At 44.3% G+C, this 22,719-nt stretch overlaps 1 long non-coding RNA gene across 1 annotated transcript; it reads left to right on the top strand.

Annotated features, from left to right (window-relative positions):
- Positions 1-1,371: 1,371 nt before the first annotated feature.
- Positions 1,372-3,680, top strand: LOC125022892. The gene is made up of 3 exons (XR_007114499.1): positions 1,372-1,586; positions 1,833-1,889; positions 2,851-3,680. It is a non-coding gene; the product is annotated as an uncharacterized LOC125022892 (long non-coding RNA).
- The last annotated feature ends 19,039 nt before the right edge of the window (positions 3,681-22,719 follow it).

Here is a 22,719-nt window from a genome sequence, read left to right as displayed (position 1 = left end):
TTCTTATCCCAGATTTGTTTCTTTTGATCTGTTCTCACGAAAAAGGAGCCTCAATTTGTGTGTGTTACGTTTATGTGATAGCCTCATTCTAAGCTAACAAAAACACAATGATAAATGTTAGAGGTGATTACACACCGAGGAAAATGTAATATTGAATGCCGTATTCCATTTCCGCTAATTGAGCGCCGTACATCCTACCATCTGGACCTTTAAGAAGCAGCCTGGGAGAAAGTCATCACACCACATGCGACTCAGTCACACTGTACGAGATTTGATTGAAACTCAGACATCTGACCTTGCATGATCTGATAACATTCACGTCTATTTTTATTAAGTGTCTATTGCAAAGCAAAATAACCGTTATGTTCATGAGGACAAGAAAGACCTGACTTAAAGAGGATAACAAGGTTAGTAATTCCCCCGAGGGGTGGAATAAGGACAGCATCAGATCAGAGAAAAGACGACTATTTGACTTTAAGTATTAAACTAATTGGATTTCATTGATTCTAAGAAGTGTGTCCGTGACAGTTTCCCCTGAAAGCAAACATTGGTTTTCATGTCCTGGAACGATCCCATGACCCCACATACCCGTGTTCCACCGTGGTATTACGCCAGCTAATCTACTGTAATTCCCCGATCTCTGGGGAACTGGAGACAGACTACAGGGTTTGGACCACAGCGGAATTTGCCTGGACCACGGAGGGTCACAGAAGGTAACATCCATCTAGGTCACTGTGTCAAGTACACGACGATCCGAACGAGTAAGCCTGTCTAATGGGATTGGGGACGTCGAAAGAGGCAAAAGTCGGGCTAAAGCGCCAATTAAATCTCATTACTGACCGGTGTGATGGGCTTGGGGCTCAGCTGGACACTTAATGACAACAACAGGAACTGTCAGTGCTGCCCACAAGATCAGGTGCCCTGGCTGCACCCAGGGCGCCCGGAGAGTGTCGGCTAAGGCACCGCATGCTGCACAACAACACCAGAAAAGGCCCACCTGGCCTCAGGCACAATCCAGAGTTCATTTGGCTATCATTAAAGAGGACCAACAATGTGGCACGCTGATATAAAATTACCCGATCTATAATGGTAATCATTATGCCATTTATCAAAATTGGCCGGTTGAGTCAACATCTGGCTTCAATAGGGGGCTCTCGTCGGTGCGGGTCTTGGCAGCGTCTTGTACCCTACATATTTTCCACTCTCTTTTATCAAGGCCTGCTGTCAGTGATTTGACGAAGCTAAATAGATGATGATTTGGCCCTATTATGTTTCGCAGGGCTCAAGCAAAGAGGATTTGTTGATTGCCTTTGTGTTTGTGCTTTTTTCCCCCCTTCATTCTGCCCTTATAGATCCGGGAGAGGTAACGGCGCCTTGCAGTTCTCCCGAACGTGCGTTCGGCTGTGTAGAAAGAGAGGATGGAGAGAGGAGGGAAAAGCACAACGAGTACTCTCACACAGACCTGTGAATGCAGAGTCTGAACTGGGCTGTTGGACACGAGCCAGTGCCAGCACAAAGAACTCTGTCACATCCCCAAGTTTTATGGGGGGGAATATAATATTCATCTTGTGTGCTGTTGGAATCAGGTAATGAATTAATCTGATCCTTTGGTCTTTTGGCATCAAAGTATGAGTGTAATGCACTTTATCAAGCAGGAAGTAATTAAGGCTGAATTTGCGCAGATTGATGTTGCTTGTGTTTGGTGCAGACAATGTAGAGGCTCATGTTTTCAGTACAAAAAGGGAATGGCCCACAGTTTGTTGTTTTCTCTCTTTAAAAGTCATCTCAATTTCACTTTAATGTTTTTTTTTTTTTTTTTTTTTTTTGTAAAGCTGGCCTATAGTGAGGAGAGCTACGTTTCAGTTTGTCGAGTATGAGGCTACAACCAGGTAAGCTAAATTTGGATTTCATGCTACCCCTGAATACTACTAAAGTGTTGTATTTTTAGCTAGCAAGCTACACGAGGGCTAACAAGAGCACTCTATATGTAAAATGTCCCTAGATTTTATTTCAGAAATGTCGTCAATTTACATCTAAGCTAACAACGTTAGCTTTATCTATAAGCATAAAGAACGGTAGCAGGATTAAATAGCCAGGCTAAAATCCTCTGACTGTAGCAACCAGGAGGTGTTAGCTAAGATTAGCAGGAAGAATGGGTAACATCTCGGGGCTTTAGCTACATATCGTACACTTGTTAGCTTAGCACAAAGAATGTAAACAGCTAAGCTAACATGTCCTGGCTGCGTTACAGTTTCGTGAACAACTGCGAAGATTAATACAGCATAAAGGACGGAAGCAGGGGGTAAACAGCAAGGCTAACATCACAGGGCTTTAGCTATGCGTTCAGCAATGGTAGCTTAGCAGCCTTTATTAGCTTATGTTAGCTTGGTTTATCTTAGTTCAAAGAATGGAAGCAAGGGGGAAAGAAATGGACAAACATGTCTGAAAACCACCAATTCACATAAAATACCTTATGTCTTTTATGTGAATACATACAGACACTAATAAAAATCTGTTTTTACAGTGGTAGGTTTTGATAGTTGCAGCTAACTGCACTTTATTGTAAGCTAAGTTAACTGAGTGTAAGGCCATGCACAATTAAACTCTTATTTCTTTACAGGTTAATTTAACTGTAATATGTAAATATCTTTATATGAGTACTTGCACTGCTCTTACTGCTGCAGTTACTTGTTGATTTTGCTGTTATGTTATGTTGATGTCTTGTGTATGTTTGTGTACTAAGCTACCGGACACTTGAATTTCCCCCCAGAGGGCGGCGAATTAAGTATTTTTCTATTTCTATTTTCAATTCCTTTCCCCCTGTTTTCGGCGTCCCCGTCCCCGTGCCAGGCTAAGCTACACGGACACAGTGGGATCGACTCTTCTTCTCCTCCCAAAAGTAATTATTACATGACAGGAATGACTGTGCTTAAAAAAAAAAAAAGTCCAGATTTCAAACAAACAAGAGCGAACGAGGAACTGCAGCAAAGAGAAATCCAAGATCTCAGACAACAGCCTGCTCTTGTTTGCAAAAATGTAGTTGAAGAGAGCTTGGGGAATAAAAGAGGGCTGTCTAAAAATGCACTAGTCCTAAATAGTTCTCTCAGCTCCGTGTATTCCCACACAAATTTGCATAAATTTCATAGTCTAAGTCATGGGCTGTGGCTGAAGCGTGTTATTAGTCTATCTTTAGGTGGTAGTACAGGCCGATCACACTGAGGCTTGTTGTTATCTCATTGAAAGCACCCTGGTATTACACCCGGCGGATTGAGAGTGGGTCTTAAGATCGTGGGATTTGTTCACATATTAAAGCATGTCTGTTTGGATGCACCGAAAAGAAACAGGTGTTCAGTATTTATGTGTGTGTGTGGGAGAGGACTTGTGTGTGCGTCTTTGTGTTTTTCCCTGCGATGTTTGTTCGAAAACGCACATAGGATGGGAACACGCTGTTCGTGCGTGCGTGTGTGTGTGTGTGTGTGTATGACTTGACAGAGGGGTGGGGGTGCTTTATTGAAAAGTACTCCTCTCCTCCCCTGTTCAACATGCTGGATTAGCACCAGCAGTTTCCCATGGAGCCGTCCCTCCCAGCCCCCTGCCCATTTGCATAAGGCGCAGACAGGCGGAGATGTGACAAACAAACCTGGCACACACAGCGCTGGCTGCCTTCTTTACATGAACTCTTTCCCTCTCTTTCGCCCCGCGACAAGAAAGAGACACGAGACGTGGCCCGAGCGAAACCCACCTGCGTGCGCCTTTCACAATAAAAGGCCTCTCTCCTGTGTCCGAACTGTAAACAAAATTAAAAGCGGAGCCGAGCTGCGGGCTTGAGGCCTACTGTACGCATATTCTTCCTGGTGATCATAGTGATTCACAAGTGCAGGAATGCAAAGGGCCGAAGGAGGTGAGAAGGGCTTTCATTGCCCTGTCATTTGGACAAAACTCCCCTGAATCAAAGTATCCTCCCACTCGTTTTTCTCTTCCTCCAAGATGGTAATGTTCACCTTAAAACATCTTTACTGTACTGTAGCTACATAACACAGCTCTCTGCACTGCTGTCTGGCCGCCAAGTTCCTATCAAGCCCCTGATTTATGGCGCTTGATGCATTCCTTGGCCCTGGCGAGGAGGCAGTTTAGTTGAAATATGAGAAGAGATGCAGAGCACACACTCAAAGTGAATTTCACTTTAGCCTGCCTGCGCAAAAGCAAAAGCTGGTGAAATTTCGCCTTTGCAAAAAACCCGGGAGACGACCTGAGAGATTGTATTTTTTTTATCTTAAGATGATTAAACATTTTAGCAATGTGGCCTGATAACCAAAAAAAAAAAAAAAAAAAAAGGCCTGTAACCCAGCTGTCATAAAGCCCACAAACCCCCTTTTGTTGGTTGCGATGTGCCGCGTTCGCCCTCTTAAATTACATGAAAAACACCTTCCCCTTTCCTGTTCACTTACATGTAGAAAATTGCATGCAGGTGCATATTGGAAAAGGAGACCAACACCTTTTTCGGCGGCGTTTTTTGCTAAACAGCTTCCTTTAAAGACCTGTAATCAATCATAAAGGCTTAAAGAAGCTGTTTGTCTCCATTCGGGTCTTAATGTAAAATTGCTGATAAACTCAAATCAGATAAGCAGAAACAGACATTTCTGAGCGAGGGGAAAAGTCGGCATGCGAAGCGTTCACTGTGCGCCTGCATTGCTTTGTCTGCTCCCAAGTTACAACAGCGTGATTACATGCTTTATTAAGTGCTGAAGTGCTCTCTCTGAGTAAAAGCAGATGTCACCACAAGGTCTGTCACTGAGTCTGGATCGGGGTGCCTGTGGTCAGTGTCTCAGCCCGCCTGCAGCTCCCTGCGGTTTCCCATCAATTCGGCGCACAAAATCATCGCCGAGCGAAGTTTTGTTAAGTCGCGGCGCGCGTCCACTTCCGCGAGAATATACACAATCAATACGGAGCGTGTTGATGACGATGAAAGGCGGTTCAAACGAGCGATATGAGGGGGAAAAAGGGGGCAGATGTGGCTCTGCGGCGCGATGATGTGGCGATAAGGTTTGCAGTTAAGGAACCGAGTTGCTATTTCTGTTGATTTAGCACCGCGCCGCGCATATGCCGGTGGCTGCTCCAGGACTAGTTCACCAAGAAAAACACCAGTTTTGTTGTTTTTTGGGGATAAATGGAGCAGAGAGCAGGGTAATCGTCCACGATGCCCTTGCTTTGTCACAAGCTTTCGTACGGCTAAAGTGTCCTTGAAGGAACGCGCCGCGTCTACACTGGCTTTTTTGGAACAAGCTGCAGGTCGGGACACGAGTCCGACCTTGCACCTGTTTGTGGAGGAGAGCAAATGATTTCCATATCATTCGGGCGTTTTTATCACATCAGAAAAAAAAAAAAACGCGTGCGAGGATAAGAACAACCATCCCCTGACTTGTAATTATAGAGACGCTTCCATTAGCATTCACTGAGTGCTTCTTTTTCCGGTTTGTTGTTCTTGTTGTCTACTTGAAAATGTGGACGTTTGTCACTCCCTTTTATTTCTCTCCTGTGTCCTAAAGGAGCGTCAATCTTTACGAAGATTTGCAGAAACTCTGAAATCACAACAGGTGAGCCCTCCCATCAGTTTTATTATTTCGCCGTATATCACACTAAACCACATCAGGTCTCTAGTTCGCCAGCAGTGCGCGCCAACACTTTTGAGCACATTCACACGGTGGTCATTTTCCTCGTCACGCACACGAAGGGAAGGTGATATCAAAAGGGTAGAGTTGTACTGCTGCGTTCCAGGTTGGAAGTCGTAAAAATTATAGGCCGCGTGTAAAAGATGGACATAAGCACGGTGACGTCAATCCTTTGAAGCATCGGTTATGGCTTTTTGCCACCGTCATCTCGGCCCTTTCGGAGCCAGGAATTACCATATTTGGATTGTGAGGCACGAGGAGGGTGTGCCAGTCAAGCCGTGCCCCAATATATATCTCTATTCAAACGGGGCTATAAATTTAGCTAATGACAACATAATGAGTAATGGAGAAAAGAAATGACGTAGCACTTAATGGAGGATGATTTTTGAACGGGAGTCTATTAGCCTGCCAGAGCACGAATCAATTCTTATCAGATTAGCTATCTCATCAGGGTCTGGCAACACATCATGAGGATTTCGTCGTTTCAACCGATACAGTGAGAAGAAAAAAGAAAAAAAAGCTAGTTCTACTATCAATCAGAGACAGTTTGTTGTAGAGAAATCCACTCAGAAGACCTTTGCTCGAGCATATTCAGCTCCCAACGAAGCGGTTCCAGGATACTCTTGGATCAGGAGGTTTGTTGGAGTTAACACGTAGTGATATTCGTTACAATTTAACTTTATGCAACACACACACACACATTCATGTTAGATAAGGTAAGTAGCCTCACCCTAACCCTAACCCTTTTAGACCCAGGTTCTAGTTTAAACAACATGTGATAGTCCTTTAGCAACACCTAGCTCCCTAGCTAACGTAGGCTATAATGGGAAAATTCATAAATGGCATAAATTCATTCAAAAATATTTCTTCTTTCTTCTTTTGCCCTGACACTGTTGGCACTACTGTAACATCTTAAATGTAAAAAAAAAATAAAAAAATAATGTCACTCTGTTTTTTAGTATTATGTAAAATTTTAATGCTGATTCACTGAACAACAAATTAAAAAACTGAAGGCTGGATTAGCGTTGAGGCCGTGTACACTGGCTGCTGTCACACCAACGGCACAACTGTATTTACAATGCAGTGTTTGCACAAGCCGACGGGATGACTTGTCACCTCAGGTGAACCTTAGCTGCCTAAACACCGACGTTAATGTTACATGCAAATTCTCACACTGCCCGCAGGCGCCGGGTCCTACAGTCAACAAGGATTTAAGCTTGAATCCTCATTAGATTTTTGGGATTCTGACAAATTCATCTGTTAAATAATCGGCGAATCGGTCGAGTCAAATGAAAGCGATGGAAACGAGTCGAGTTTGTGCCGAGACTTTGCATTTGAGAAGAGACCTTTGCATGCAACGCTACGCGCAACTTCACCGAGCAATATCAGCTCATGTTACGTATCGTCTTACTGTGTGAAATCAGATTTAATTGCGACACAGATAGAAATTGTCACGTGATAAAGATTATTATTTCTCACAATGCATTTTACTCATGAAGGCCTCTCGGTTTAGATTTAAAAACTTTTGAATATTAATGTCATTGATAAACATTGTTTTTTTTGGCTGTTTTTGGTCCACATCTTTAGTTTAAAGCTGCTCTATATGCATTCTCAGCGGTGTTCCCCCTTTCATCCGACTCTTCCCATATGCGCTCCCTGTGTTTCCCAACACTGGGAGGGACCAATGCTTAGGATTTACCTACCATAGTATTAATTAATCATTGCACATCTGTAAGCGTGTGCCCATTTCCGAGCCTGTTATGTTTGTTGACTCGTGTGTGTGTGTGTGTGTGTGTGTGTGTGTGTGTGTGTGTGTGTGTGTGTGCGTGTTACAATGGTGCTTTGGCACTTTGGCACCTGCGCTACATTATAAAGCTAAAGGCTTTGATAATAAGCTGCAGGTGCACTCCTGGCAAACAAGGAGGAGATGCTGGGGGGGGGGGCGGTGTTTGAGTGTGTGTGTGTGTGTGTGTGTGCGCTGGAGGAGGAGGGGGTCACCTGCTGTTGTTAGTTGGCACTCAACATCAGCAAATATATGACGTCAACCCCGGGCTAATATACCGCGGCTATACGGCGCGCACCGCGGAAACAACGCCTCGTCTAGGAGACCGGCTTCAAAGCGCTCTCCAGCGAAGACTCACGACTCTTTTGTCCTGCCGCATGTGGCGCTGTCAATAATTATTGATGTTAATTACCATGACGATTAGGGTAATTTCTTTATAGCTGCGCTGGCAGGTATGCAAAGTAAGAGATGTGCCGATGGACCACAGGATGGGGCTTCTCCCATTGACGGCGCAGAGTCAAAGTGACAACCAATAAGGAGGCAATCTACTTCATGAAAATGTAATTATGTGATGAATGATGCAATGTATGGACTCTGGCATGGTAATATTGTACACCCACCTGTGAAAATACTAGCTGGAATAATTGTTTATGTTTGGGGATGTGGGGGGGGGGGGCGGTTTATTTATGTAAAGGAAGCAGTGGCGTGCTAGTATCTTAAGTATGGTATTCGTAAACATCTGCATTGCGTAACCGCGCTTAACACGCTGCAAGGTACTTCTGTGTATACAGTACGTATTCTGCATAGATACGGCTCCGCTCGGTAAACATTTTAAGTGACAACAGAAATTTTCCAGCGTGTTAGACCCCCACTCCCTCCTAAAAAAAAAAAAAAAAGAGTTGCAAAATAGTTTTCCAGAGTTTTTTTTTTTTTTTCCTGTAGAGGGATTGAATAACGTTTACATCATTACAGCTTTCGAATCCCTCACCTGCTTAACATTTACTGTACTTTCTGCCGAAGCTCCGCTGTATTCTCCGTTTAATGGCTTCCAGACTCCGTCTTGGCTGAGGCGCGTTGTTGTGACTGGGCGAGAACTCTCCCCGCGAATCTGGAATCTGTGACCGACTCAGAAAGGTTTGTGTGATTAAGGTGAGGCGGATACGGATGGACGTGCGCGTGCTCGTTTTTTTTTTTTTTTACGAATGCCACCGGGTCAAAGCGGTTTGGCTGGAAGCGGCACCGTTAAACCGAACGTGACGTTAAACCTCGTTTTCTTTTACCTCCAGGACCTGAGAGCTACCTGAAGAGCATAAGCTCTGCTACTTCACATTAATTACAGCCGTCGGCCCACCTGGAACGCGCCTGTCTGAAACGTATCAAGATGACGAAAATCTAAAAAATCCTTGGTTTAGAAGTGAGGTGGCGAGGCAGCGTACGACATATGGCGCCGCGTGTTCAAACCTGGCGACGGATTAACGGTGAAGATTTCCTCTAAATGAGACAAAAAACCCCTCTAAAAAAGGTTCTGTCATTAAAAGGGGCTGCGAGTGTAACCTTCACTTTCATGCGCCCGGGGGAGATCGCAAGACAAGAGAGGCAGACTTTTTTTTGATTCTTCGCGCTGCATTCGGAGACCAAACATGCATCGAGGATCTTCTCATCCGCACTTTCCCATATGGCGTATGGATCTGGGCGCAGATCGAAGGATGAGACGCAAAAAAAAAAGAAAAAAGAGAAAGAGTCCCATATGTGTGTCTTTTTGTCTTCATTAGTTCGCAGCGAAACAGAAGCGGCCCCCCCAAGCCGCTTTACTGAAATTAACGTCGTTAAAAATGTCAGCAGGGTTTGACATCGCCTTGAGAGGTGGGGGGGGGGGGCTGAAATTTGTGACCTATAAGCGGTGTTTACGTCGCATTTGAAAGATCAATATCCCTTGAGTTTAATATTGCAGGTTGTTCGGTTTAATTTAAGGAGCTGTCACCTCCCTACACCTCATCTCTGTTTGTAGAAGCTTGATGCAGCCAGAATTATTCAAGCATCAGCTCAAATGTTCCTACTATAACAGAGTCTGTGGACAAAACACACCGGAGCTCGTCCCTTTAAGACCGGGGTTAGAAAAGAATTAGTTTTTCTGATGGCACACTATCTGGAAGCTGCTACAGCTGATTTTTAGTCGGTAAAAACCCAACACTTAGATATAATGAACTTAAAATGCGATTAGGCGAAACACACGAGCCTCTTCAGTTGCCTCTTCCAGCAGCATTAGCATTCATTCGGAGTCTTCCGGTGCACGCATATCCTTTTCAGTCTCCTCTACAGATTTGGGAGGTCATTTTTCCCCTGACTTTGGCGTGTTCGTATGCTTTCAAGAAAGAATGCGAAACTAACATGGGCACCGCACACAGGATTTGTTGTATTTTTGTTTTGCTTCGACGCAGTCTCATGTTTTTTTGGCTCTTGCGAGAGACGGACATGCCGCTTGTGGGCAAATTGACGAATCTTTAACATTTGCCAAGTTTGGGTTAGGGTTACTCGTATCGTGCATACATGACATCCAGAGCAGCGTCCTTCCTAAGTTGTTGTCCCAACACGGAGGTCGGATTACAAGAATTTTCTGTGTCTAGATTATGACACTGCTTCAACATCACATTGTAATGCATTTTGCCCCGTTTTTAATTAACGCCAACAACCTAATTTTCTGGCTCAATTCTTTGCCGTGTTTATGAACATATTCGTATGCTAGCAGGCTAATGAAAAGACAGAGAGTTTAAGACGTCCTAACCCTCTTCATTACACAGACTACCAAACAAGCAGCGGTGGTTTTGCACCGTAGAAGCCCCAAAGCTTCGGGATCCTCTGTACTTCCAAACTACTTAGGTTCAATCCATTAATGCCACAGCTCTGTTCCCACCACAGTGACCCCTCCCTCTGTCAGCTACCGAGCGTAGACAAAGTGCCCATTGTACCAGTGCCCTCATTCTTCCTGCAACACCCTTTTAAGAATTTCCCTATCCCCTCCTCTGCGAAGCCGAAAAACCTAAAATTAGTCATATAGCCCCCGCATCTAAAACGAGAATATGTACTTTTGATTAATTATGCATTATTACTTGCCAAACACCACTTATCTGAGTCATCGAAATTGTGGCTGACCTCATTATCCTGATGTAGCACTTAAAAGTTACCTGTGGCGTTAATGCATTTCCAATCAGCGCGTCCGCTCCTGTGTCTCCTTTCCCCTTGGACTTTCAGCGGCTTAAGTTACTGTTCTTTCTCGTCCGTTTGAGTATCTTTGGACTTTTTTTTTTTTTTATAGCAGAAACACCCTTGCTCGCTATTTAAGGAAATCAGGTGTTCGATTGGGTTCTGTCATCATCATTATTCTCAGATGTTTCTCCGTGGACCGGTGACAGCTCCAGGGGCCCCCGACAGGAAATTCCAGCATCCTAAACGCGGCCACTTCTGACGACTTTTACCACGCCGAAAAAGCAAATAGACAGTGTCAATTTGCTCGTGACCTCCCCTTGACACTTTCCGCCTGTACCCCTTGAGGGACGGACACAAATCCACGGTTACCTTGAAGAAGGTGTTGACACTGGGCGCAGCACCAGCGAATTGCACTGTTGCCTCAATTAGCTGCTCGGGATCTTGTGTCAGAGCCGTGAGGACAAGGGGGTGATGTGATACCCTGCAGCTGAGGCTTGATCTCTTACCTGGTTGCCCCATAGTGTGTCTGAGCGTATCACGTGTCTGCGCATGCTAACGCAGACATGCTCCCAGCTCTTTTTACATGGATTCGTAGGAGAAGCGCAGACACGGGGGCCTCTGCAGGTCTCCGACTCCTCCTTGGGCCAGGAATGTACCTCTCTAACCAGGGCCAGACATGAAAAAAGTTACAGCTGATGTGATTTTAGATATTCTCTGGAAACCGGCGCTCGCCGAAAGGGATTAAGGTTAAGGAGCATTCTTGCGCTGGATCTGCACTTTGGGGCATCTTGTAGCTCGGAGGAAGCGGTGTCGGCAGAAGGGGGCGAGTGTTCCTCCCTGGTACCCCCTAGCCACCCTCCTCCAACTGCCATCTGATGTGAGGTAACATGTGAGGGCGAGCTTCCATCTGTCCACGGTATACGCTAGCAGAAGGTGCAGCTAATGAGGCTTGATTTGCTGCTGCACCTGCCTCCAATCTGGGGGGTGATGCTAGTGTTGGTGGTGGTTGAGTGCGAGGTTGTGTATGTGAGCGTGTGCGTACTGGGGATGCTCCGTCTCACCAGCCTCTCCTCCTCTTCCACCCGTCCCCCCCCCTCCCCTTCCCCTTCCCCACCCACTCCCCCTCAAGGTGTAATCATTGGTTAGCTTGTATGGGAGCGCCTGCAGGTTGATGGACCCTGGGAATTCATTAGGAAGTAGGTGAGGCCTAGGGTTGAAAGAGCCTTTTGACCTGCCTGCAAACACCCTCACGTTACAAAGCAGAGGACGACTCAAAGGGAAAGGAGAGCCAGCCAACTCGTCGAACGCGTCCTCACCGACAACACAATAGCTTGTCTCTTGTTAAAACGGAACATTTTAATTCTCGCATTGTTGGTTTGGCAGCTCGCTGCTCCTTCAGTGAAATGAAACGAGGCTCACCCAGAGAAACCTCGTAGTTTTAGCAGCAGCAGCAAACACAGATTTATGATATACAACCAAAACAAGATCTTCTTCAGTAGTTGAGGTTGTTTTTCCCCTGATGGCGTTAGGGGGGAGGTGTTATGTCCACATGTTAAATGCACCATGTTTATCCCCCGTCCCTGTTCCCTGTCACAGATACCATTTGACACAAGAGCTCTTCAGGCGCCAGTTATTCCAGGCCATTGAATCCAGATCAAAACCAGCCTTGTGTTTTTTGACTCGGCGTTCAACTCCCCCCCTTTTTTTTTTCTTCACAATCAGTCCCTCACTGCTTCTGGAACCGAGACGGCAGCCAAAGCCTCATACCACATATCTGCATTATAAACCACAAAAAAAAATGGCCCCGGCTCTGTGGAGTGCCTCGGAGGGGGGGAGAGGGCGCCGCGCGACACATGACATCCTAACGGCGTAATGTGCGGGTCTTAAAGTTTTATAACAATATTTTGCAGGCCCGCGCTTGTAAAATGTCGGATTTTTCTGGAGGAAAACCTCGCACCGTGTGGCTCTGTGAATGAAAAAAGGCGGCGCTCGTGGCTGGTGAGCGAAGCCCCGTTCGGGATCGCCGTGAATAATCGACGGGGTGACGTCATGGCCGACAAAAGCTGTGTGCCACTCTTGATTATTTACAAATTAGCTGCTCCATTCAGAATGGGGCTTCTATATGAGGAGGCCCAAATTAGAGCTTGCATATTAATGACCGACCCGCTGGTAATGCTCGTTGATTTAGAGAGTATAGTTAAACCTGAGGTGGACATGTTAGGGTTAGGGTTAGGGTTACTTGATAAAGTTCTTTATTTAAGAGGTTATCTTCTGTTCTAGTGTTGGTTATAGGACTTCATCAAGTCTCTGATAAAGACGGAAGTCCTTAATTTGCATTCCAGCCACCCCTCAGTTACCCCTCATGAATACTTTATAGCTAGAGTTTGTCCAAATAGCTCACATTTTAAAATTTGTTGAACTTCCAGCGACTGACACGACAGCGAAACGACACGACGAGGCGTTCTCTCAGCCTCTATAAATAACAAGAGGCGCTCCGTGAGTTTTAATCACACACCCCTCCTCCTGTCTGGATTGTTTTTAAGGAAGATGTCACATTTCCAGAGCTGTTACAAATCAGGGCTTCGTCACCAAATGAATCAAGAGCCGGGAGATCAATCCCGAAAGCCCTGTGTTGAAATTATGAGACAGCTCCATGGGAAAAGGAGTTGATGCCGCGAATCCGAGAATGCTGATCATCCCATCGGGCTCATTTGTTTACTTTCAAATTCCCTCTTTTGTGGGTTTGGAATTAGAGCAATGTTTGTGCTTGCTTTGGCCAAGGGGGGAATCTCGAGAGATGGTTAAGAAAATGGATACTGCCCTCTTCTGGCGGAAGCTATGATCGCTTCTCTTCTGCAACAACAGTCGGGCCCAGAGCAGATAAAAATCAGTCATGCACAAATTAAATCTGCATTTGAACTTTTTGTGCTATCAGAAATTTGCACATTTATACAGAAGGTTCATTCCTCCTTCCACTATCAATAGTGTTTCTGCGGTGTTTGGTCGGCAGTTTAATTACATGTGCAAAGTAGGGGACCCAATTTTATTACCGAGACATTGTGAGGGAAGGGAGATAATTCCACTCCGGGCCCAGAAACACACGCGAAATGAACAATTGTTTGACGCTTTACCAGGCAGACAGGCCATCACGCTGCCACCAGGTAATTGTCGGCCGCAAATCATTCATTAAAGCGACGTATAAATCCCATATGTTTCCCTCTGCCTTTCTCTTGTGAGCAGCGGTGCTCAAATCTCGCGGCTGACGCGGGTCAGATCTTCAGGCAGGTGGCCGGGAAACGGAGGCAGATGGGGCCGAGCGCGCCGCCGCGCGAATCTGTGAAGTTCTCTCTTCAGTTTTCAAGCTGCACCGATGGGCCCTTGAATTATTGCCGGGCCCCCCATTCATAATTAGCCCGGGCCTGGTGGGGACCAAAGCCCCACTAATGATGCCTTTGTTGCCGCTGATCTGCGCTGCACAATCAACAAGAGAGGACGTATGACTGGGAGAAGCGGTCCCGCATTGAGCGATAACGTGCCTTTAGGGCAGCCTCTCTAAAACAATCACGCATGGTTTCAGCTCTCCCCTCGTTAAAGATGAGTGTTCACATGGGGCGTGAGACTGAGTGCTCGCATGCGTGTGTGTGTGTGAGAAAGAGAAGCTTGTAGGTCTAAAGATATGCCAGTTCCCACAGGCAATATAATGCTATTTGATTTCATAGGCCTTTATTCTCTGTATGTTAAAAAACGCCTCCGCTCTTTAACGACGATATTCCCTCTTGTTTAATTTACATATATATATATGTGTGTGTATATGTTTCACTTCCACCTAATCATGGCTGTTTCTGTTTCAATTAGGAGCCCCCGCAATATTTGTCATAGAGTGCGTTTATGCGCGAATGTATGCTTGAACATTTAACAGTCGATTCAGGCTTTAATTTTTTAATTGTCCCACAAAAGATACTTAACATAATGCAGCGTTAGAGTAGCGTAATGTGGAAGCCGTTGAGCTTTTCATTTCATTACAGTAAGTACTTTGAAAGAGTAACAACCTGCGCTTTAGTGTCAAAGTCTTTTCAGCAGAAACAAATTTGATAACGAGAGTCGGAGAAGGACGATTTTAAATAAATGTAAGACGACACCTTTTAGATTTCAAAGCAGAAAAATTTTGGAAAAAAATCTTATATTTTAATTGTTAATTATGCAAAACACTAAGCTGGTGACGTCACGTTTAAGAACATATTTATATAAACGGAGCCACGGCTCTCAGTGAAATTCAGTGAAAAGTCCTCTAATGTTGAAGTTTAAACTACTACTAAAAAAACTACTAAAATACAAAAAATGTGCCGATATCGTGCATCCTAATAATAATGGCATATCACCTACTGCCTTTTTTTTTTTTTTTTACTACGAGAACAAACAGCATCCCACTGCTTCCATCTGCCAGCTCGCCTTCACCTCAACATTTCCCTCGTCCTATTTAAGACTCACCGTAAGAACCCACTCCCACTGACGAGCGCGGGTGAGAGGAAAGGTCGGAAACTATGTTCTACTTTCTTGGTTCTTGAAAGAAAAGAAAGAAAGAAAGAAAGAAAGAAAGAAAGAAAGAAAGAAAGAAGAAGGGGAAGAAATGAGTCACATCTGTGCTGTATTTTCAGACTAAGTGTTATTTGCTTCGCAGTACGTCCACATTAATATTCTACTTCTTTCACATATTAGACAAATGCATTTTTCTCGAGTGTGCACTTGAACATCACTTGAGCCACCGGTGCTGAAGGAGGATATCTTTTTCTTTTTCCTTTTTTTTTTGTTTTCTTGGCAGATAGTGTCATCTTGGCAACATGGTGGTACTAGCATCTGTTTCTGGCTCACACTGCCGAGGAGGAGCTAGAGGAGGGGAATGGATTTATTCTGCACTTTTTGGAATAAAAGTCTCGGTCAAATATGCAGCTTCTAATGGACTCTAATGTCTTGTGGAGATGATGGCAAGCGTTCCGTTTGGTTCCCCGGTTCAGCCGGTTAGTTTGCAAAGTGTGTGGGTGCGCTGGAAGCGGCCGAGGACGCCTTCGCCTCATCCGAGTGGGGGTGGGACTCCAAGTCCGCAAACTTGGCCCTTTTTCAATTGAAAGAGTATTTGTGCGTTTATTAGCGTGCATTGACAGCCTGTGTTAAACGGTTGCTCTCCACCCACTGGTTAAGTTCGGCTTTGAAGTCACACGTGGAAGGATTTCGAGCCCGTGTGCTGTAGCCAAGGTGGAGATTAAAAAAAAAAAAAAAAAAGATACACTTCTTCTATTTCTCCAGGTCAAACAAGTGACTTGAACGGTGTTGGCTTTTAAATTTATTTATTTTTTCTTTTTTTTTCATTTTGTAACCTAATTCTGTTAAAATTTAAGTTCTTTTTTTTCATCTAAATTTTTTTAACACACTTTCCATTTTGTCAGAGAAAGACATTTTGACTCTGATGCTGATTCCTGTTTGTCTTGACTTGGCTCCTTCCGAAAAGGTAACACAAGTCCACCCACCAAAGTCCTTAAAGCTCTCTAATAACCATGTTTATTTTGCTTTCTTTAATCCGTACAGTAAACCCAACCGTTAAAATTACAATTATTGGTTTTAAGAGCCACCATGATGTTGGCAGGCAACCAGAGACTCTCGATAAAAAAAACAAACTGCGGCGAGCTGATTATGCTGAGTTAAACTAACTGGTTGTGGCCTTTAATTTACCAAACATGTATGAGATTCGTATGAATCTTCCTAATCCCAGTAATATATCGTCGTGAAGTCTTTCGTGCTGCAGGAAAGTTTTGGAGCACGTAACTATCTATTAAGATTTCCTTAAGCCTTAGTACTTGGGTCCACCGAAAGAAAACTTCTTGCAATTAAGGATTTCTTTTTCCCCCGCAAACGTTTCGTGAATGTCACGTTAATCTCGGCTCGATGTGTTTTCCAGGATCTAATAGTTCGGCTTTTGGCAAACAGCTCCGCTGAAACTGATTGTTGAGATGTTGATACAGTTGTGCGAACCCTGTAAAATGAACAATGTGTGAGCGGCGCAGCTCGCTGATTACATTGAAACTAAGATGCAGGAAGTCGGCCGTGGAGAAGCCCTTTATGGCTTTTGGAGGCTGTTTGCAGCCGGTTCTTCATATCTTTGTTATTTTACAGATGTCAATAAAAGAGTGTTCGGCGGTGCGAGCGCGCTGATTAAAAGAGGACGTCACGGCGTTTGTGCATTTGACAATAAAAAAAACGACGTAAGTGAAATTCCAAATTCCTTTAACTTTTAATTGGTGGTTCAGTTGAACCTGTAATAAGGTAATAAGCTAAAAGTTCCCAGATACGAGGCCGTTCCTCACAACACTCCCAGTTCTCTCGCTGACCTGAGTAAAAGACACATTCACCCCGTCGACCGTGCAAGGCGCATTAAAGAAATCTGAAAATCCTTTATGCCGAAATGTGATTTCTTCTCGTTTCCCGCACTTACTTTTTGGGGCAAATTTGGGGCAGGCAGCCGCTACTGTACCTAGTAGATTAGACTCCTCCACTTCTTCCTGTTTCATTCCATCCAGGTGCATACTGGGAACGCTGCCATGTATATCCCTCGGTGCACAACAGTACAGCGCAGCTGTGGAAGCCACCTAAATTTGATTCCTCTCGTCGTAGCCTAGCAACGGTGGGTATTAACGCACACAAGCTGGATGGGTGCAGTTCTGGTGCCAGAGGCAGGATGGGCGCCTGGTTGCAGCTCATTGGCAGATGACATTGAGTGAAAGCTGGCATTCTGAGATTAGGGGATCAGATGCTCACAGCGCTCCACGCAGGAAGTAGTATGAAATGTAAAATCAATGCCAGGAGGGCTTGACAGGTCCTTTTACACTTGAGGTGCAGATGTGCACAGATACACCGTACATAATGTTATTACACAGCACATAAACCCACATTACATCAACTCTGTTTTAATTTGTAGCAGGGTGTAATTTGCCTTTTCGGGAAGGATCTGGTATCTTAAATGAAAATATAATATTTGCTGATCTAAAGCAAACCAGAAGAGCATTTTAAAACTCATTTATCAGATCTTGGCTCCCGCTGCGGATAAGAAGGAAAAAAAAAAAATGTACTGGCATCTTTCCAGCAGGCGCAGTTTCCTAATGTCACCTTTGCTATTGATTTACTTTGAACAAATGAGTTACTGTTTAGACTTGTTGTGTCAAGAACTTAACACGTGGGATCTCCTGGCAGCTCGGAGCCGTAAAGCGTGGGCCGTGTAAACACGACTTCCTGGTCCGAGTCCAACCGAGGACCTTTGTCGCATGTCCGTCTTGTGCCCCTGCTACCTGCGAGTGTTCCCTGGCCACTGTAAGGGAAACAACCACGGGACGACATGGCCAAAATAGAAAAAAAAACAAAAAACACACACCTCTTGTGGATTTAAAACACAAGCCGGTAGCGTTTCCACTGGCTTGAGGCTGCTGTAGCGGGGTGGGAGGCGGCTCTTCCCCCGAAAGCGTTGGCAGCTAGGCTAGCTTCTGTTTGCTAGAATACCAGATGCCTCACGCCACATGCTTCAGCCACTTTGATTTCATCTCCGTGCAGTTGTTGATCAGATCCGTCTCTGTTTGACACAACCTGCCTCCCGTCTCCCTCGTAACTTTCATCTTTTCCATGCCGGGCACGCAGGGCGGGCCGCGGCTGTCTTGAGATGTCACCCGGTGACGTGCAGTGTCCATCTGGTATACGTTGTAATGGGCCTGGATGAATGAATGGCCAGCCACTCCACTGCTTCCTTTATGGTTCTCAGCAGTGGCGCTGTCCAACTTTGATTCCCCAGTTATTAGGGAATTGAATTCCCCACTGAGGCGACGCCCAGAGGAGAGGAAGAGAAAGAGACACACAAAAGGAGTGTGAAATCTGTGGCAGCGGCTACAGAACATACTGCTCAGCCCACCACTGCTCTCTTCCTGGAGCCTCTTCTCTCTTTGTGTGTGTCTGTAAACAGGGTCGCGCTGCAACCAGTTCCTCCCGAGACGAGAAAGTTGGTCGGGATTTGTTGCGGAAAAAAAATAAAAACGCTCGAACCTCTAGACTCTTAAACTCAGGTGTTAAAGAGCACAAAGCTCGACTTTCTGACTTATCCTGAAGATGAAGCAATTAGAAGAACAGCAGTTCACAAAAAAAAAAAAAAAAAAAGCCACTCTGAAGGTCATGTAATGAACCACAAACCCTACGACTGAGACAGACTAGGTTGGATAACCCTCTGGGGATTTTCCTTCATCTTAAAAACTATCGACCGTTTCCCTCCAAATTTAAAGGGCTCCTACTGGATCCCATCACAAGGGGATTAAAGAGGAAAAGGGCAACTGGGATCACTTGGAGAGCAGACCCCTTCCACTTGAGCCAACGCTCAAGCAGGGATGAAGTGGAGGCGCGGAGACAACCCAGAGGGAGAGAGCGCAGAGGGAAGGGGAGAGACAGGGAGGTGGCATAGTTTGGATTCCCAATATGTGTCCGGGGACTCCGAAGCGAGGCCAGATGGCACAGGCCTGCCGGTCTTTGGGAATCACAGCATACGGCGGCGGGATGCATGGCAGAAGGTAGCGGGAAACAGTGCCGGGGTCAGCTCTTGATGTTGGACGCTCCCCGGAGCGGTTCCTTTCCATCTCTTTGAACAAGAGAGCATCTCCACACAACTGTGCCGCTTCTCTGCTTAATGCGGCAGTTGACTTCAAACACAGCGCTATTCCCTCCTGCCCAGAGCCTCCTGAGTTCTAAACATATGTTATCAGACCTGATGAAAACACAGTGCCAATAACACGCCACTGAGCGCCGCGCATGGGCATATGTGTTCTGTTTTTTTTTTTTGCGGCAACTTTCATCTCGCACCGTTTTCCTCTCCGACCCTCTCGCGGAACTGGTGCGTCACGAGGCCGGAGCGGAGCGGCAAACCGACGCTTTTCCCGGGCGCCCGTCATGTCGGCGCGCTTTTGCCTACGGAGCGATACGACGGCGGGGCCAATTATATCAGTCAGATTTCCGAGACAGATGTCCAATATAACCTGGTTAGCGCTAATAGGCAGATTTTTAAACAAGAGTAATTATTCATCGTTCGCAGACCAGTAAAAGAGACGGATGCTAATATCTGATGCTGAATGTGTGTGACAGGTGTTACCACCAATTTCACTCAGTCTCCTGTGGCAGCCCCCACTATGAAAACATCTTAAAACACGCCCGCATCCACATAGTAGTGATCTCACACATTTCTAACACATAGTCTTTGACTTTGGGAAAGAGGCGATTCTACGTGCGCATACTGATTATCTTCCTCTATTTCTGTCTAAATAACAGTTTTTTGGAAGCCAAGAGTGGTGTTATGCTTGTTGTTGCATCTCCATATCCGTGTATAGACTAAGATTCCCTCGTTATTCTCATTAATGGTCCATCTGTCATCTTGGCAGAAGCCCACTGGTATAGAGTTAGCTATGATTAACATTTAATCTATATGATTTTCTAATGAAAGCGGGGCTCCAGCACTCAGTAATGATTGATTTGTTTCTCTTTTTTAATAATGACTCGAGATGTTGAGGAAGATGTTTAACTGTGTGTTGATTACGCCGCTATTGTTTTCTCAATTTCATATAGTGCTTCGCCTTAATATGAATTTCCTCGTCGTGTTTTCCCGCAGTTATCGTCGCAGTGGTACAATTTGCAGAGGGGATGAAAACACTCAGCCGTTTTTTTTTTTCTTCTTTCACTTGTTTAATGCGACTTGCAATCTCGCCTTTTGTTTCATTTCTCAGAGCAACTTAAACAAACTCTCCAGAAACATGCAACCTTCAGTGGCTGGATAATATTTTCATTTGGATTTAAATAAGTTTACTCAAAAAAAAGGTTATTTTATTGCCGCACATGGGAATATTAGTTCATCGGTCAAGTGTTCATATATGCAAAGTAACGTCGAGGGAATTCTCGGGGACGCTCCATGATAAGGGTCCAAATCGCATCCTTAATAGTAATGCTTAACTAAACCACCAACAAATTAACAAGTGCCTTCATGTGATTAGTTCGCACCGATAAGGAATGCTAATTCACACTTACTTCTTATCAATTTGATATGCAAGCCAAGTGCATGAATTAAACAGTTTTAGTGGCGACTAACAGGCGTTCATGTTACATCCTGCAAGAATTCCCAGCAGTGGGAAAATGTGCAGTGTTAGAGGAGCGCAGGAAGTAACACAAAAGCGCAGAGAGTTTAGTTAAAAAACAAAAACAAAATAAAACAGTGAGTAGACGGTTTCCTGGTGGCTAACTTATCTGAGTGGGTCCACCAAACTGAAGCAATAGTCATTAGTGCTGTGGTCTAGACCAGGGGTTTCAACGTTTTTCAGGTCAAGGACCAAACTGATGGAGAGAATAAATGGAGACCCCCTACCTACTATATGTGTTCTATATTAAAATAGTGCTATTTATGAATATACATATTTATTATATTGTTGGGACCTTTGCCATCATTTATAAATATATTATTAAATATTTGTTGTGGGAATCTTCTGAATTTATTTAAAAAATTTGATTCATGGGAAAGATTAAAAATTTAAATTTTAAAATTATTATAAAATGTATATTCAACCAAAGATTTTGTGACCCCGCATGCAGTACCTCCAAGGACCCCGTAGGGGTCACGGACCCCCTGTTGAAGACCTATAGTGTGTAGACCAATACTCGCACTATCAAGGGAAAAATTGTGTACAAAAACAAAAAAATATATATGTAAAAAGACAAATAAATCAATCATTTGAATGTGTAGAAAGTTGTCAATGGTTGTGTTGCAATGATTTGTACCCTGGGCTACCTCTTTTATAAAATAGCTAGTCTATGTACAAAACAAAAGTAAGATAAGCTACAGAGGAAGGATATAAAAACTGGATATTGGAAGAGTTGGGAAGGCAGTCACTCAACTTCATTTCTACCACCCATCTTCCATACAAACCTAAGTACCCATTGTTATTTCCCAAATTCCCAAGGTGGCATCTTTGTGAGTCATTTAACTGACCAATAGTATGAGTAACACCATCCTGATATATGCCATATATAAAACAGTCCATCACATTAGTTTCATTTTCATTTAAACATTGACGCTCCATATGAAATTTGGGACAATTTCTGATTTAAGTAAGTCAATGGTAAAATAGTTTAACTGATGAAGTCAACCAAAGTCCATGTAATGGTCTTACGTTCTTACTGGCTATCATACTTGCTAATTATTCAAACCGAATAGAAAAAACTATCCTATCAATCCGGAAAAAAAACAAGATACTACAACTCACAGATTGCAGCTGCCTCAAGAAACCTGCTCACGAGGAACATACGTAGATCAGTGACCTTCCATAAGCTCACCGAGACATCTGCTGTATATGGAAACATGAATAGAGCTGTTGGCTTCTGTTCAAGCTTCCGAGAGTGCCTTTTGTCAGCGAACGGCCCATTGTAGAAGGATAGGAGGATGGTGTTTATGGTCGCCTCTACCTCCGTGGCCCCTGCTAGGAGGGTAATGAGATACAGTTGTTATCAGTGACAGCCGAGGGCCACGAGGAGTTGTATCGACCCGGTGGCTCCACTCTGATTCTCCCAGAGCGGGAGACGAGATTGCCGCGATGCTAATGTTCTCTAGAAGGCCTTTCTAATTGCCTCTTAAAGTAACCACACATCTTTAACTCATATATATATGTATGTGTATATATATATATATATATATAGATATATATATATATAGATATAGATATATATATTTAGAACAGAACAGGGATGCGACATGAATTTTATATTATGATTATGAGGTCGACTGGCGGAAAGAAAGGTGAGGACTACCTTGGTCCACTTATTGACCGTTTGTGAGTTTTCTTAAAAAAAATGATATCAGTTGCTGATTAAAAAAGTAATACCTTTATAATTTACCAAGTAGCAGCGACTTCCAGGGATGAAAGATCAACCTAATGAAGTTAAAGTTGTCAAAAACTCTTCCATGTTGAAATAACTTTATTGCTTACTAAGGTAACAGCATGATATAAC

The sequence above is a fragment of the Mugil cephalus genome, chromosome 1 (assembly GCF_022458985.1).
Source record: "Mugil cephalus isolate CIBA_MC_2020 chromosome 1, CIBA_Mcephalus_1.1, whole genome shotgun sequence".
In the NCBI taxonomy this organism is placed as follows: Eukaryota; Metazoa; Chordata; class Actinopteri; order Mugiliformes; family Mugilidae; genus Mugil; species Mugil cephalus.
This window is presented reverse-complemented; position numbering and strand designations above follow the sequence as displayed.